Source organism: Neomonachus schauinslandi, chromosome 4 (genome assembly GCF_002201575.2).
Source record: "Neomonachus schauinslandi chromosome 4, ASM220157v2, whole genome shotgun sequence".
In the NCBI taxonomy this organism is placed as follows: Eukaryota; Metazoa; Chordata; class Mammalia; order Carnivora; family Phocidae; genus Neomonachus; species Neomonachus schauinslandi.
The window spans coordinates 61,431,143-61,449,665 of record NC_058406.1 but is presented as its reverse complement, the minus strand read 5'-3'; the positions used below and the strand labels follow the sequence as shown (position 1 = coordinate 61,449,665).

Genomic DNA, 18,523 nt, shown 5'->3' with positions numbered 1-18,523 from the left:
TGTCTTTAAGCTTCTTTTGAGGTTAAGGATGTTCATAATAATAATAGTAGCAGTAGTTATAAAGGACATGTTGAATTTGGGATCAAAGCTTGCTAGCTTTTTAATCACATTTAAGACCCTCTTTACCTTGTAATTTCAGACTGAGTAATCTCCCTCTGAGACCACACACTACTCTTTCTCTCCGACAGGGCAGCTGGCGCAGTTTTCCCTGTGTCCTGAGGTGGCAAGCCATTCATCTCATCTCTCCTTTACTGTTTTCTACGTGTTTACGTTAGGAGCTTTCCTAATTTATTATTATGCCCAGAAAATAGTAGATGCTCAGTAAATATTAGTTGAAGGTGAATGAAAATATATTTGATTATATTTTCCCCATAAATGTTATTTATTCAATTTTCAAGTTTATCTAGCTGCTAAACTTAACACATTCATGTGACTTTATGTTACTTAGTAACATATCATACCATCTATTCTATAAATGAATTTTTTTAGTGTGTCAGATTTCCCTGAAAATCTGATGAAGTAATTTAGGAGGAAAAGGAAATATATCTGAAGGGGAAAAATGAAACTTGTCCTTAATGCTTCAAAACAAAAGATTTTATGGTTCTTAAAGGCAGGGACTATGCCATATGTTTATTTTATGATCTTCTGTTTTCATCTACTGTTCAAGTTAAAGAGAAGATTCCTGTTAAAGTTTTAGAGCTTTATAAAAAAGGAATTGTAGTAGACTCAAACTCTTGATATTTTAGGACCAAAAGGAATTTCATAAATAGTCCAATCTAGTCTTTTCATTTTTTTAGACAAGGAAATGGAAACATGAGGGATTGTTGCCATTAGCATAGTATATGTATATAGGGACTAATAATAATAACTAACACGTATTCAACACTTAGGCTACTGAGTATGATTCTAAATGCTCTTCATGTATTACCTTGTTAATCCTGATAACTCACTGTTGAGGTATGTTTTGTTTGTCAATGAGAAAAAGAAGCCCCGGCAGGTTAAATGAGCTCCTCACCCTCACACAGCTAGTAAGTGATAAAGCTGGGATTTCGATCAATGTATTTAACCTTTCTGAGCCTCACTCTTTTTTTTTATTATTATGTTGATCACCATACATTACATCATTAGTTTTTGATGTATTGTTTCATGATTCATTGTTTGCGTATAACACCCAGTGCTCCATGCAGAACGTGCCCTCTTTAATACCCATCACCAGGCTAACCCATCCTCCCACCCCCCTCCCCTCTAGAACCCTCAGTTTGTTTCTCAGAGTCCATAGTCTCTCATGGTTCATCTCCCCCTCTGATTTTCCCCCCTTCATTCTTCCCCTCCTGCTATCTTCTTCTTCTTCTTCTTTTTTTTTTCTTTTTTTAACATATATTTTTTGTTTCAGAGGTACAGGTCTGTGATTCAACAGTCTTACACAGTTCACAGTGTCTGAGCCTCACTCTTAATGCATGTGCTATATTGCCTCTCTGATTAGAGCCGATATGTTCTGAGCCCTGATTCCTAAGCCTCTAATGTTTCCCTAGTCCCTGAAAAGTTTAGAGATGGCTGAGTGTCCTTAGTGAGGAAGAGATACTAGAGCAGCAGTGGAAATAGTGGGGGGCAATAACGAAAGGAAGCTGGTGAAATGAGAATAGGATACCAGAGATCTCTTAGGAGGAGGAATGTGGTGTGGAATTCTGGATGAGCAAGTAATCATAAAACATTATGGGAAGAAAACAGATCTTTCTGAGTAGCCGGTGAAATGATATTTGTTCAGAGGAATTTAAACTGATTTCCTTGCTGTTGGAGGGGTGGTCCTTCCCAAGAGGAGGAGCAAAGTGAGAGATGATTGCAAAGCTCATCTATGGGAATCTCTATTAGATACCTTCCTCATCATGCCTTTCCCTCTTCTGAAATAAATTTGCTATTGTGATTGTTATTTGTCTTTTGAAAGGATTCCTCAAATGATACTGGAAGGACAGCTAGACAGAGGACACAGGGCCACTCTCTTCATTTAGCTTCTTGCTGAGGTGTGAATATTTAAGAGATGAGGCGTAAAATCATCACTATTGATGTTATTTTGCCTTGTGAGGGAGTCTTTCATAAATGACACAGAGGGCAAGTAGGAAAGGGCAAAGAACTTAGACTCCTCATTTAGTTTCCTGCTGACATGTGAATAATTCAGGGGTGGTGCACAGCATTTTTATTTAATATCATTTGTTATTTCATGCAGGCAGTTGAATTGCTGGAGATCTCTTATGGGAGGTCTTACTTAGTAGGACCATCTTAGTAGAATAGCACTAGGGAAGAATTCAGAACTATTTGAAAATTCCAGTTACTAAGGGGTGTCTAATAAACCAAATTATATGAAAGGAACACTTATATTGTTTACCATAAGGTTAGTACAAGGCAGAAGTTTCTGGATTTTTTTTTTTTTAAAGAAACACACTAAGATCATGGATTAAATGTATTTAAGTGAGAGAAATTCAGGGTATAAAATTCCATTGATTATGGTTCTGTCTTGTATTGCCGTTTGGAAAATGTGCTTCAACCACATAATCCTAAACCCCAGAAAGCAAACAATTAACTTGGCCTCCCAATTGGCAATAAAAAGACAAAACACTATAGTCAAAAGTTACACATAAGTGTCTTACTATCAAGGAGTCAGTGGCCTATATCTTAATTTTATGAATGACAATAACTCTAGTTTGCTGATTACCAAGCCAAGAAATGTTAAAGTCAGAGGAGAATATTATTATTAAGGTGTCTATTTGAAAGGATTATTATTATAAGATTGAAATAATGTGTTCTAATAGGTGACTGTAAATATATATAAAGATAATTATCCTGGGGCATGTCTAACTTAGCTTTATCTTGCAGTGTTACCAAATGAATCTAGTAGGTCTAGACTGGACAAATTTACTGTAGACAATGAGAGCCTTGGAAGTAGGTGCAGAATGTATGATAATGAAATAAAAATATATATTGCTAGAGGCTTTTGCCTTTCTCTTATCAGATTGTTACCATTTTTCTCTCCCTGGATCTTAGAATAAAACCTGCAATTGACTGAACTGATTTAATGAAGGAGTGTTAAATATTCAACAAGGCAGCAAAACTGCTCACATTTTATTAGCATATAATTTTGAAGAAACAAAACAAGTCTAAAGAAAAGACAGAGTCTGAGGCATAAAATAAGGTCATGTTTTACAGACTAAATTATTTGGCCTCTCTGATTTTCTATAACACAGCCACATAGAAGAGCCGTAGAACTTGTACTTATTAGATTGGTTGCATTACCTCATACTGAATAGTCCACTGACATCTGGTTTGGACATATTGTCATTGGAAAAAGTCTGAAGGGGCTACCACAAAGATAAAAGATCATCTTATTAAAAAGGAAGGTAATTTATAAAATTGTGGGCAGCATGTGAGAAAAAAAAGGCTAAGACCAAGAGAAAGAGCTTATAAAATAAGTTGTTGATGATGTGTTAGAATCAGAGAAGCTGAATATAGTCATCTGCAAAATTATCATCTCTTGAAAGTAAACATAGAGATGTTTCCAAACAAAAGAAGCGAGATTAATGAAACACGTATGTATGGATGGATTTTGATCAGGGCATATAGGTAAGTGTTGTTAGCAAAGAACAACTAAGTCCCAGAACAAGTCCCTCTCCCCAGTAAACAAACAAGCGAAACCCCATTCTTCTTTCTACCTTACCAAAAACTGTGTGACATAGTTAGTGTAAACCCATGTCATCAGTTTAGGAATTTTGCTTTGGAAACCAGCCAGTGAAGTTGGATTATATCTTCAGACATCATCTTCTCTCTTTGGAAAACTACCAATACATTTTCATTTTACCAGCTGTTTGTTTGTTTTAATTTTTAACCAGCATTAAATTTAACAGCTTTATTCAATTCTGGGCTCTTGAATGTCCCTGAAGAAATTTTTGAAGGATTATGCAAAGCACTGCTCGCTTTGGAACTTCCATGTAGGTCCTGGAGATGTTGGGAAATGCTTGTGAGTAATTTTCAGGCAGAAAAAAAGGACAGCCAGCTGAATGCTTGACTGTAATTCAATCGGGAAGTTCTGATGGCATTCTAAAACTGGAAAGTACAGTTTGAATGCTTTATGAATAATACCACATTGCGGACATTGAATTACAGCTAGTATTTTTACTCGAGGACTAGGAATACTAGGAACATAAAATAATTTTATAGCCAGTTACCTTTGAGGTTGAGGGAGATGACAATTCATCACACCAGAGGTCTTTAGTGCATGCCACAAAGAAAGATTGTAATATGTATAGGAATGAAGGCTTACCACTTGTTAATCTGTAAGGAGAAGGATTTTAATATAGAGGACATTGGTCTGCAAAGTGTTATAGGGATTGCGATATGAGGACAGGATTGAAATGCTTTTGAGGACACCCGGGTTGCCAGGGACACGATTCCTAGTCCTCATACACACCACATTTATATTTTAATCGGAAAAATTCTATTGAGAGTAACCTTTCAGTGAGGGAATATTATCTAAACAGAACACAGTCATTTCAGCTGTTAGATGAAAAACTTATATTTTATGGGCCTAGAAATAAGTGAGTTGAATGTTATCATAAGATAACACATGGTCCTGAGGCACCCAGGGGTGCTGGTATCTCACGTCCCAGCACAAGCTCAAAAACCCTTGCCCTGCCTGATAATTTGTCAAAGTTATTTTAATTTGAGCCATAACCAATTATTTGTGTAAAATATACTGTAAAGATGATAGTCGGAAAAAAAGAGATGATAGTTGGAGAGCAAGAACATGAAAATGTATTTTTTTCAACCTTGTTGAGATTAATGAACTGTCAAAAATGTTATTAACTCTGCAGAATGAGTACCAAGTCTAAACAGCTCTGCATTTAAAAATGTCTTGGCTTTCTTCTCAGAAGAATGAATTAAGTTGATACTCATGACTGAGCCAGCACATTTTCTCCTGCATGGTTCACCCTAAAGATACCTTAATTTTTGCCACAAAGGCTTTTTATTCTAATTTTGCTCTTTGGTCTTGTTTTGAGAGCTCTATACCCAGTGGCATGGAAATACAAAGAATTGATGCCCCCATAAGGCTCATGATTCAATTCCCTTTGGCATTAGGTTGGATTTCACTATTTTTTAAGCCCAGGGATATGTGCTCTGCCGATTGTCTTGAATAAGCCAGAGGTCTACTAGAATGTGGTGTCTAATCTCTCCCAGTCTGCTTCGTGGGGATGGAGAGAATCTGAGCAGACTCTCCAGGACATGCCACAGAACAGTCAGGGGCTGGAAAATAAGAATGATTAGGAGGTGGCATTACAAATACAGAACAGAGGAAAAAAGCCTTAGTGGCTCCTTGGTTATGGTTCTTCAGAATGAGCAGAATTTTTGGACAGAGGATGTTAAGGAGCTTTTTTTTTTTTAATCTTCCCTGTGAATAGAATAACAGTAAATGACCTTAAGCAATGACTCTAAGGGTTTAGAGACTGAGCTAAGAAAAAGCTGCCAGTCTAAGATAGTCTGCAGAAGAAAATTAATAAGAAATAGAGGATAGTGGAATGCCAGAGAGAGGAAACACCTTGAACAAATTAGAAAAGGAAAACCAAAAAAAGTGGTATCTGAAAAAGAGGCCTTAGCTGGGTCTGTATCCTCTCAAGACGGTGATTGCTTGATTGAGGGATTATGTTCTCCGGGCCATCACTGGGGGACAAAGGAGATGGTCAGGTAGAGGCAATGATCCTGAAAGCTATCTATGCTGGTCCTCCCTCCCTTTCTTTTGTCCTTGTTCTGATGTAGTTCAGTGTGTGTGTGTGTGTGTGTGTGTGCATGTATTAGATTGAAAGAGGGATTTGAAATAACTTTCCCTTGTTGAAAGGAAGGTGTCAAATAGAATGACAGTCCCTCTCTCAGAAAAATTTCCATCCTGGGGATCCCCTTTAAGGCAGAGATTCAAGCAATGATGAGAAAGGTGCCTTTAGACTTGCCCTGTAATGAGATGTTACAAGCCATTAATTTTATGAAACTCCAAAGAAACCACAACCAGGCCATTAAAAGGGGGAAAAATAGATCTTAGAGGAATCACTGAGAAAATACTAACTTTCCAAGTTCAGTGAATGAATTTGACTCCGTTTTCTTCCCCCCCCCTTCCTCTGTTGTAGTTGAAGCTATTGTGCTTAATTAGTTTTTGCCTTTCCCCCTGAAACTCTTGTAAATGCTTTAGTTCTAGGGTTTTCAAGGAATTAGGGAGCTAGAAGCCCCAAGAAGGGAGGACTTCAAAGCAGAAACAGTCACTCAAAAGACTTCAGGAGCTCTCCACTGTTCTGAAGATGAAGTCCATGCTCTTAGTTTACAAGGGGTCACAGGCTCACACCTCTTACTTCATCCTCTAGCTTTATTTCTCTACCTGTGCCCCCTACCCTCACTCCTGTACTTCTCTCAGTGTTTTGACATGCCATGCCTCTCCCACTCCTGGCCTTGGAACATCCTGTTTCCTCTTCTTCAAACTCCTTTCACTAGGCTAACACCTACCCATGGTATAGGTTTAGCTTAGGCTTCACTCTCTCCAGGAGGCTAAACCCCAATCATACACCCTTCTCCTCCAGTTATGGCCCCTTGGATGTGCTTTCACCACACCTTCCGTATTTTGCCAGTCATCACACTATGTGATAATTTAGATGCCTATTTACTTCACTGTGGTTGTCCTCACTGGACTACACATTGTACTGTTATGTTCCAGAAGAGTTCTTATAGACTAGCTTTTGTGGAAAGATTATTTCAAACTTGGAGGCTTACTTTTAGTTGTGGCAGCAGGTCAGGGACATTTCTAAGGGGATACCAACTATACAGTCACTGTTTTCTCTGAGTGCCCATTCTCTCCCATCTTTGGGTATTTTTTTTTTAATGGGGGTTGTAAAGTACAAACCTGGGGTTTTGAAAAAAAATGGAGGTTTTAATTTCACTTGTGGACCTCATTAGGGAGTTTGTTGGTGTTGTTTTTAAGTCCTTCTTGTCCTGAGGATTGATTGAAAAGCTTGGTTTTTATCAAAAGCTTTTACCTTTCTAGGGTCATTCCTTAGTTGCTCTTGCAAAAACACCTAAACTGTGGGAATACCTCTAATGTGATTAAGTGAAGTGGTGGTGATAAGTACTTGCCTCTAAAGAAAGTTTTTGGTGCTTAGGAAATATGAAAGTCATCCTTGAATGCCTCCTCCCTTTTAACTGAATTTTTTCATTGTGAGAGGCAAGATACATCGACTACTTTTCATTTGTCTCATAACCAGGGCATCTTACCCCAATGACACAATATTTTTATTCTATTATACTCCATAATATTTGCTAATGTTTTTTCCGCTAAGTTGTACACATACTGGTTTCAGATGATATATCAAAAGGAAAAAGGAAAAAAAAAATCTTTCAGCTAATAATGGTAATAAAGTCTACTTCTGAATTGCATAATTTTATTGTCTTAAATGGCAGGCACATAGTGTTAAAAAAAACAATGCTTATTATGTTGTAATTTATCTTATGCAAGTATTTCCAACATTCTCTCAGCAATCACATGTAGCCACTGAGCACCTGAAATGTGGCTAATCTGAATTGAGATGAGCTATAAATGTAAAACACAGGCTAGACTTCAAAAACTTAGTAAAAAAATATTTAAAAATACTTAATGAATAATTTTTATGTTGATTATAAGTTGAAACTGATGATATTTTGGATATATCAGGCTTAATAAAAGATATTAAAACTAATTTCATTTGTTTCTTTTTACCTTTTAAATGCAGTCATAGAAAACTTAAAATGACACACATGACTTACATGTATGCCTTGCATTATATTTCTATTCTACAGTGCTGGTCTAGCCAGTGTCTAAATAATGAAGACTTTTGTTTTCTTTTGCTAGAAAAGGAGATATTTAAAATGTCACTATAGCAATTAAAACTTGGTAACTGCTTGACTTGTAGGAATGGGATCCCCCAAAGGCAATTAAGTATCCCTAATGTCTTGGGATAAACCACTCACAATACTATTAATAATAATGATGACTCTAGTGAACTACTAATATGATTACCTCTCTGGGTTTTTGGAGGATTCAGTAAGACAATATGTGGAAAGAAGTGACCTAAATAATATTGCCTTATGGAGAGAAGGGTGCAGGTGAAAACTATCAGGGAACAATGTAAAAATTATTTTCAAGCATGATATATAGTAATAATGTGCTCCGTTATCTATGGATTCAATGAATGTGTAAGAGAATAGACTTCTTTTGGTTTATGTGAAGACTTGTCATGCCAGCAGCATTGATATGTGACTATATAATCTGTGTAACCATCTCTTTAAATGGTGTGTTATATTTTATTTAATTTATATATTAACCTTTATGTCAGCCATTCCCTTATTCTTGGCCACTGGGTTGCTTTCGTTCCCCCCCCCCCCATTATTAATGTTGTGGTGATAAATATCTGTAAAACTCTATATTTTGGGTAATTTTCTAAGGATGTCCAACTGATTTTGAAATAGATAATGAGTTATGTAGGGATGGAAAAACCATTCAAATTCCTGGCTAAAACTGAACAAATGATCCAACTAGGAGGTAGTTGAATATAAACTGTTTCTCACCTGTCTTGCATTTCTAGGGTAGAAAAGATAAATGGGGCTAAGATTTACCAAATATTCATATGAGGTTGTTCCTATTGTGAGAACATTGGCAATAAAATAGTAATGAAACCAGCAGATCTTTTGGATATTTCAATATCCAGATCTTGTTAGAACTGAAATCTTCAATGTAGAGTTTTAGCCCCATCGAACAATTGTCTCTAAAGCCGTCCAAAAGACTCTGAGAGTGTGCCCTGCGGCTATACAAGGGCTCATAATTGAAGAGCATCACATGTGAATTAGCTAAATCTGCATACTGGGTTTGGGATGAGACCATTATTTGTGTTTTAGACCTTTCAGTTCCATAAAAAAAGGTCTTGGAAGAAAGGTTTCATTTTGCCCATGACTGTATGTTTGTGAAAGTTTTATTTTCAGAGCAGATGTTTGAAGCCCCAAAAGCTGCGTTTACATTTTGTGAATATATTTATTGTCTTAATCACACAGAGCTTCTGTTACTGGTAGTAGGTTAGAAATTGCAACTCATTCCAAATAACGTTGGGCGGAAATAGGAAGGCAACGCAAATTAAGGCAGAGCACTTTAATAATGATCTCTTTTAAAATACAGCTTCTCATTATCATAATGTTACAAACCCTGTTTGTCACCAGAGTTCCAGAGTTCAAGAGCAAGTGTTGAGAGCTGCTACAGCAGTGCTCATTCATATGGAGAGAACAGAGCAGAGAATGTATATTCAGTGGGGCCGATTTGTGTAGTTTACGTTTTATGCATATAGAGCTGTTAATTTTAATACAGTTGCCCTTACTCTCAAGAACACCTGCTACCCGAACAATCGAGTTATAAAATCAACTCTCCCAAGAATTATTTCCTACTTGTATTTCTTGGTTTTAAGAGCAATGCTTGAGCACTGCTTCTGTGTAAGAATGTTTTTAAGTTTCAATTACTATGATACTGGTTGAACAATTAAAAGATTCTAGGCACCTTGCAGACCGTAACTGTTGCCCCTGCATTGGACATCATGATTTCTAATGATGGTATGCTGATAATCTGACGTTGCAGGTTTGGGAGGAAAGGTATTCCGTTTAGAATCAAAGCATCTGGGCTTGGGTGCTGGCTCTGTTGGGCCAGTCACATAACTTCTGAGAGCTACTGAATTTTCTTGTTGGAAATTGAATGCAGAGTGGATGGTCCTGATTGTTTTGGATCTTGGTCTGCATAATTTGTTCATCTTTCCCAATCTTTGTGTCAAATAAAATGAAACTTTTGTTTAAGTGACACTCCTAGGCCACTGTCTTTTGCCAATACCTCCTCTCACTCTCTGAACTCATCCATTCCCATTGCTTCAGTTATTCAGATGGCATCTAATTCTCTATTTTTCACTTGGTTTTCTTTCCTGAGCTCTATACCTATGTTAATTTCACCTGCAAATTTCTACTTGGAAATGCCACAAGTATCTTCAAATTCATTATGTTCAATACCAAACTCATCATTTCCACCAATCCCTTGCTTTTTCTCATTAATTCCACATATACTTATTGACTGCACACTTTATGAAGGCATTGGGCTGGAAAAGGAATGATAGCACAGTTCCTTCACTAAGATCATGCACTAATATAAATAAATATAATTTAAACAAATAATTTCAACATGTGATAGGTATTTTCTTCCTTAATTTTTGGAAAACTAGGTACTATCCTTGATTCCTTTCCCCTATTTTTTAACACTCCCAATCAATAAACTTTATTTTTGCCTTCCTGACTATCTCTCAAGTTTATTTCCATCTCTCTATCCATCTATAATATAACTACCTTAGTTCAAGCCTTCAGCATTTCTTTACTGTATTATTGCAATAGCCTTCTAATTGTCCTCCAAGCCTCTAGACTTATCTCTCTCGAATCCATTATCTATACTATTAGAGTATATTATGTTTTTCCAGATAAAAACTCTTCAGTAGTTCTGCATCACCAAAAGGATAACACTTAAGGTTCTTAGCAGGACATTTGTTCCCTTTCTTTTTACTCCAGGCTCATGACCAAACCTTTGCTTCATGCTTTGTATCCCAGAAATACTGAACTACTTATGTTTGGTTGCTGTCCTCCACAATGTGCCATTTATCACCCTCAAACCTGCACTTTTTTTCTTCTTCTGCTGGTAATACTTTTTCTAACTCCCATGGTACCATGTTTTGGTTATCTCTTGTTCTTTTTTTCTTAAGGATCTATTTATCTAAGACAGAGAGAGAGGGAGAGAGTACAAGCAAGAGGGGCAGAGGGAGAGAGAGAATCTTAAGCAGACTCTGTGCTGAGCGTGGAGCCCCCTGTAGGGCTTGATCTCATGACTCTGAGATCATGACCTGAGCTGAAGCCAAGAGTAGCACACTTAACCAACTGTGCCACCCAGGTGCCCCTGATTATTCTTTAAGACTCAGCTAAGATGAATTTTTCTTATCCCTTCTAAGGTGAGTTAAGTTCCCTTCTCTATGGATTCACTTATCACATAATGTTGAAATTCTCTGTTTATGTGCCAGGTTTCATTCACTAGATTACAAGCTTGTGGAGAATAGGGACTGTGTCCTATTATTCTCAGTCCTTATATTCTCAGTGTCTGGTACATGGTAGGTGTTCAGTAAGGGTTTGTTGAACTGAATCAAAGGATGTGGCTCCTGCCTTTCTCCAACTTCATTTTGAGCCATTTTCTTCCCACTCTGTTGTCCCACTTCACTGAACTTAGAGTTCTTTGGAAATGCCATGGTCTAGCTTCTTGGCTATTTACAGGAATGATGCTGTTCCACTGCCTGTAATACCTTTCCCCCTGCTTCTCTGTGCAGTTTGTTACTATTTATTCTTTAAGCCTGACCACTTGACTTAGGTATCTTCTCCTCTAGGAAGCACCCATGCTTCTTGCCCCGCATTGCCACTTTATGACAGATGAGAGGTCCACTTTTGTGTTCTTAAAGTATTCTTTGCTATCACAGCACTGTTTATACTGATTGTCCTTTTAGTTACTTGTCTTTCTCTCCCACTAGACCAGGACCTCTGTGTCTATCACTGTGCCTACCTTATAGTAGGCACTTAATAAAGCTTTCTTAAAAAAACAAAACAAAACAAAACAGCATTTTTCCTTCTTACATTGAAGGGAGAAGAAAGAATGGGGCACCTGGGTGGCTCAGTCGGTTAAACGTCGCACTCTTGATTTTGGCTCAGGTCATGATCTCAGGGTTGTGAGATCGAGCCCCACATCGCGCTCCATGCAGGGCATGGAGCCTGCTTAAGATTCTCTCTCTCCCTCTCCTTCTGCCACTCGCTCCTCCCAGTCCACCCCCCTCTTAAAAAAAAAAAAGGAGAAGAAAGAATTAACATTTTGGGAGCTTAGTATGTGCTGTCACTATGCCAGATATTTATCTACATAGTTTGTGGAGAAGAGCAATTAGAAGCAAGAGGCTTGGCAAACAAACCATTTGCAATTCCATAATCTTAGATCTGTGCTTACTCATAGGCTCAGGAATCTATGTTGTTCCCCCCCCCCCCCCGCCCCATGTGCTATAAAATTCTGTCTCTCTCATTAGAAAGTGTGTGGACCTATTGGGGAAGTCCACAGATAGTTTATTTTGTAATATTCTCTGCTTTATTGGAGGAAATGCTGTTTAAATAGACTATAAGGTGCTTCTTAAACTGGGGCAAGCATTCTCTTGCGGGTGTGAAACCACAGAATAAATAGATACATCTTCCCGGCATGTGAATATTTACTCCTAGCTACAGATACTTCTAGTTAAAGAGGGTGACCTAAAGCCATCTGATTGCTACTTTCCTCCCTGAAACACATAAAAACAATAAAACAAACAAAAACAACACCCTCCCCACCAAATCTGCAAAGAATATAAATCAGAGAAGAAAACTCTGTTTTTAAAAAATTATGAAGAACTATCAGCCAAATATAGTGAACTTTGGATCAAATATGAGAGACCACTGAGAGCCCAAGTAAACCTTCTCAGACCTTGACTGAAATAGATTCTAGAAACATAGATGTCAAGAGTCCAGAAGGCTTATTCAGTGATCTTTTGATTAAGGTTAATAGACACAGGGGCAGGGGAAGGCTATAGAAGTGAGGAATGTTCCTGTGGAGTCCAAGTTCCACACCCAAGGTCAGTTCCCATTCTACACCCTAAGACTCCATGGGAGTGGTGCATAAAGGAGAGCCACATGGGCTAGCTATCCCAGTTACCTGCCACCTAGATTCATAGCTAAGGGAGATTGAAAAAGGTAAGGTTCATTTTCTGTCAAAAACTGAAAAAGGAAAGCTAATATTATCAGAAGCTGTAATTTAAGGTCTTTCTCTGTAAACCAGGCCAGCCTTGTGAATGTTTGCGCCCAGACATGGAAAGACATCATTGAAAGCTGCAGATTTCCCTAGCTCAAATAATCACAAAAATAAATGTATAATTACAAACAGTGACAAAATTACAGAGTGCTATGACAGTGTATAATAAGGGATCAGCATCATCTGTGACTGGGAAACTTTCCCTGAGAAAGCAGTTTGGGTTGAGAGCTGATGTATGAGTCAGTGAGGCAAATGGAGAACGTTCTTATCAGAGGGACTAGCAAATTCAAAATATTTGTGGCAGGTGAGAGCATTCTGTGGGTGAGAAACAGAGAAGGCAAATGTGCCTGGGTTACGGAGAAAGGGAGTGGGATGGAGAGAGGAGAATGAGAGGTGAGACCAGAGGAAAAGAGGGTAAGACAGCTTTTTCGCAACGGGCTTGCCGCCAGGACACAGGTGTTGTGAAAACCACTGCTCAACCTAAACCAAAACGGGAAAGGAAAAGACTCACATCAACATCATCGTCACTGGACACGTAGATTCGGGCAAGTCTACTACTACTGGTCATCTGATCTACAAATGTGGTGGGATCGACAAAAGAACTATCGAAAAATTTGAGAAGGAGGCTGCTGAGATGGGAAAGGGCTCCTTCAAGTATGCCTGGGTCTTGGATAAACTGAAAGCTGAACGTGAACGTGGTATCACCATTGATATCTCCCTGTGGAAATTTGAGACCAGCAAGTATTATGTGACCATCATTGATGCCCCAGGACACAGAGACTTTATCAAAAACATGATTCCAGGCACATCTCAGGCTGACTGTGCTGTCCTGATTGTTGCTGCTGGTGTCGGTGAATTTGAAGCTGGTATCTCCAAGAATGGACAGACCTGTGAGCAAGCCCTTCTGGCTTACACACTGGGTGTAAAACAACTAATTGTTGGTGTTAACAAGATGGATTCCACTGAGCCACCCTACAGCCAGAAGAGATACAAGGAAATCGTTAAGGAAGTCAGCACCTACATTAAGAAAATTGGCTACAACCCCGACATAGTAGCATTTGTGCCAATTTCTGGTTGGAACGGTGACAACATGCTGGAGCCAAGTGCTAACATGCCTTGGTTCAAGGGATGGAAAGTCACCCGTAAAGATGGGAATGCCAGTGCAACCACACTGCTTGAAGCTCTGGATTGCATTCTGCCACCAACTCGTCCAACTGGCAAGCCTTTGCATCTGCCTCTCCAGGATGTCTACAAAATTGGTGGTATTGGTACTGTGCCTGTGGGCCGAGTGGAGACTGGTGTTCTTAAACCTGGCATGGTGGTCACCTTTGCTCCGGTCAATGTTACAACTGAAGTGAAGTCTGTTGAAATGCACCATGAAGCTTTGAGTGAGGTTCTTCCTGGGGACAGTGTGGGCTTCAGTGTCAAGAATGTATCTGTCAAAGATGTTCATTGTGGTGATGTGACTGATGACTGTAAAAATGACCCACCCATGGAAGCAGCTGGCTTCGGCTCAGGTGATTAACCTGAACCATCCAGGCCAAATCAGTGCCTGATATGCCCCTGTGCTGGATGTTCACACAGCTCACATTGCTTGCAAGTTTGTTGAGCTGAAGGGGTAGATTGTCGTTCTGGAAAAAAGCTGGAAGATGGTCCCAAGTTCTCGAAATCTGGTGATGCTGCCATTGTTGATATGGTTCCTGGCAAGCCTATGTGTGTTGAGAGCTTCTCTGACTATCCTCCTCTAGGCCGTTTTGCTGTTCGTGACATGAGACAGACGGTTGCTGTGGGTTTCATCAAAGCAGTGGACAAGAAAGCAGCTGGAGCTGGCAAGGTCACCAAGTCTGCCCAGAAAGCTCGGAAGGTTAAATGAATATTATCTCCAGTACCTGCCACCCCAGTCTTATTCAGTGGTGGAAAAAGAGTCTCAGAACTGTTTGTGTCAATTGGCCATTTAAGTTTAATAGTAAAAGACTGGTTAATGATAACAATGCATTGTAAAACCTTCAGAAGGAAAGGGGAATGTTTTGTGGACCATTTGTTTTTTTGTGTGTGTGTGGTAGTTTTATTAGTTTTTAAAATCAGTACTTTTTAATGGAAACAACTTGACCAAAAATCTGTCACAGAATTTTGAGACCCATTAAAACAAAAGTTTAATGAGAAAAAAAAAAAAAAGAAAAGAGGGTAAACTATGTAGGACTTTAGTGTTCTCCTTACTGAATCCTAAGAGCAACGAGAAGCAATTGAAAGGTTTTAATCAGAGTTGTGACATGATTAGATTTGCACTTTAAAATGACTGTAACAAAACAATTGATTTGGGAGCAAAGGAGAGTGCAAATGTAAGAACCCAGTTAGGAGGCTATTGTAATAAAACAGGTCAGATGTGATGATACTTCAGACAAGGGATGTGACAGGGAAGATGGAAGTAAATGGGCAAATGGGAGTTTTTGTGACATATATGGGAGGCCCACAGACCTAACCTGGTGATGAATTAATTGGATTTTGGGACATGTGTGACAGAAACCCCTAGTCGTCCCCAGTATCTACTTTTCTTTTCTTCCTTCTAGAGATAGTACCACCTACCCCACCCTGACTTTGAACCCTATTCGTGACCACCTAGCTAGAGTCTGCATTGGTCAAGCTCCCTTTTAGTTAGATGTGATTATGGACTAAATTTGGACCAACATCCGGGTCCTTTCCTAAAATACAAAGCTGCTTGCCCTGGACTCATACATGGATGTGGTGCTGATGATCCAATTTCCACTTATGCAGACTTAAACATCAACTTAAGGGCTGGCAGAAGATAGGAAAAAACTTAGGTTCTTCAGTGACCTTGTGGAGCAGAGTCTCCCCCTTGGCTCGATTCTACTCACTTTGCATTTTTATGCATGATGGAGATCATTTCCTATCCTGGTTGAGTCACTGTATTTTTGGAATGCTTTGTTTCAGCAACTTAGCCTAATTATTCCAGGTGGTGGGAGAGGACTGAACTGGATGAATGGTAATGTCATTCACTGAGATGGGAAGCATTCATTATCTCTTTCAGCTTTGAGTCATTTACATATGTGATTAAATATTATTTTGTATCTTAATTTGAGTAATTGATAAAAATACTTCAAAACTAGATGCCTCTTCCTGGGTTGTTACAGATTCATTCTTTTTGTAAGGTTAAGCTTTGCCAATTATAATTTTATCTAATTGTGCTATCACTCAGCTCATATTTCTCAAGCTATTCAGGGATGATGTAAAGCAAAACTGACTTAAGGAACCCTAGATATATTTATTTTGATACACTTGAACTGATTTATCAATTCGGTTAAACAAACAACAAAGGCAGACAAGGCAAGAAAAATTCCAATAAAGAGGAGGAGAGAAAGGAAAGAGAAAGTGAGGTAAACTTAGCTTGAATTTATTTTTAAGTTTACCTCTAGAAGTCATCACCTTCATTTTTCTTCTTTTTTTAATTTAAATTCAATTAGCCAACATATAGTACATCATTAGTTTCAGATGTAGAGTTCAGTTATTCATTAGCTGCATATAACACACAGTGGTCAGTCAGAGAAAGACAATTATCATATGTTTTCACTCATATGTGGAATATAAGAAACAGCACAGAGGATCATAGGGGAAGGGAGGGAAAACTGAATGGGAAGAAATCAGAGAGGGAGACAAACAATGAGAGACTCTTAACTCTAGGAAACAAACTGAGGGGTGCGGAGGGGAGGTGGGTGGGGGGATAGGGTAACTGGGTGATGTGATGACCACCTTCATTTTTTTTTTTTTTAAGACTTTATTTATTTGACAGAGATTGACAATGAGACAGGGAACACTAGCAGGGGGAGTGGGAGAGGGAGAGCAGGCTTCCCACTGAGCGGGGAGCCCGATGCGGGGCTCGATCCCAGGACCCCGGGATCATGACCTGAGCCGAAGGCAGACGCTTAACGACTGAGCCACCCAGGCGCCCCCACCTTCATTTTTGAGAAAGGTTTATATGCTCTGTACTTAATAGTCTACTGAATAATTTTGTTTGGATCAGTATTCAGAATCTATCTTCTTTCCTTTTGAAAATCAGGACAGCCACCCCACATACAGACTTCCAGCATCTCAAGATTACTAAAAAAATATTTCTATCAAAACACTTCCTATATTATTTACCCTGAGACATAATTATTACATTATCAAAGTATCAGAAGGTATTCAAATCACTATGTTGTATATCTGAAAGTAATAAAATATTGCATGTGAATTATACTTAGATAAAATACTTACATAAACAAAGTAGTAGGAGGTAAAGCAATAATTTCAATATTCAAAAATTTCAATAATTATGAAAATTATTCCTACTCTACAAAATCTATATTAAATTCACTTGGAATTTTATGAAATTTTCCTCCAGGTTCAAAGAAATCAATGAAAGATCTCAATAGCCCCTCTAATAATGTTGATAAAAAGAACATTTTATAGCTCCTGTTTCAATAATTCTAATTACCCATAAAGAACTTATTCATAGAGAATTCTTTGGAAGTAAATTAGGGCAGCTGTTTTTATTTAACAGAATTATTAAGTAACAGGTCTCTATACTAATCAGAGACCAAATAAGGAATTTGCTCTGAATTTTCTAATGTCCAGTCCAGGGTACGTTCTATAGGACTGTGCTGGGTTTGGCCAGCAAACCCTGAGGTGGTGAATGAAAAGATTACTCCAGACACCTAAATAGGAGAAAGAAGAGGGTGAAGAGACCAGTCGCTCTAGTGGTGAAAGGTCCTGAGCCGGATTTAGTCTCCACTTTTATTACAAGTCTTATCTATACATCAAGTAAGAGCAGAAAAATAGAAAGGAATGTTAGACTTTCATAATCAAGACAGACATATGGGGCAAGGCGTGATTGAAGCAAGCGGTGTTTGTGACCTGTGTGCAGGCTAAGAGTATGATGAATACGTGACCATCAGGTGCGAGTGTTCTCATCTAAGTTAAACATTTACTCCCTAGGTGAGAGCATTGAGCCACAGGAAGGATCTGGCTGCTTTAGCTCAGAGACTTTAAAGGAGACCCAGCGTTGCAGGCACTCCTCCTTTGCTTTTCAGTCGGTCTCACAGAGACTTATTTCACTTGAATCTTATCTACCCAGGCACTATGAATTCCCACAGGATTATGCTTTTCTTATGGAAGTGGAAGTTCATTATCAAATTAGGAGATACTGTAATTTATTTGGAATGATGCTGATGAATGAGCTGATTGCATGTAAGTAGTACTTTCTCTAGGCACTCTACTTCCAAATCTTTCAGAGTCATTTTAAACATTGGAAAGTTGATATAACACATGATTATTCTTCTAGGAAGTGAGCTTACTTTAGAGTGTACAGTGATGCATAAATCCATAAACTTGATGCAAACAAAATTACTTAAAAGATAGATTTGCCAATTAGAAAGAGACCATTCAGTTGTGACTTCCAAAGGTATTTGAAATGGGCTCGAATTCATTCAACTAACAAATATTTTTTGCCAGCCACTATCCACAGTTCACAATGGTGAACAGGACAAAGTCTTTGCCTTCATAGAACTTTCCTCCTAGTGGGAGAGGTACACAAAAAGT

At 38.5% G+C, this 18,523-nt stretch overlaps 1 pseudogene; it reads left to right on the top strand.

The window, feature by feature from the left end:
* LOC110570173 overlaps window positions 1–14,804 on the top strand; it is a 79,617-nt pseudogene extending 64,813 nt beyond the window's left edge.
* Window positions 14,805–18,523: the final 3,719 nt, after the last annotated feature.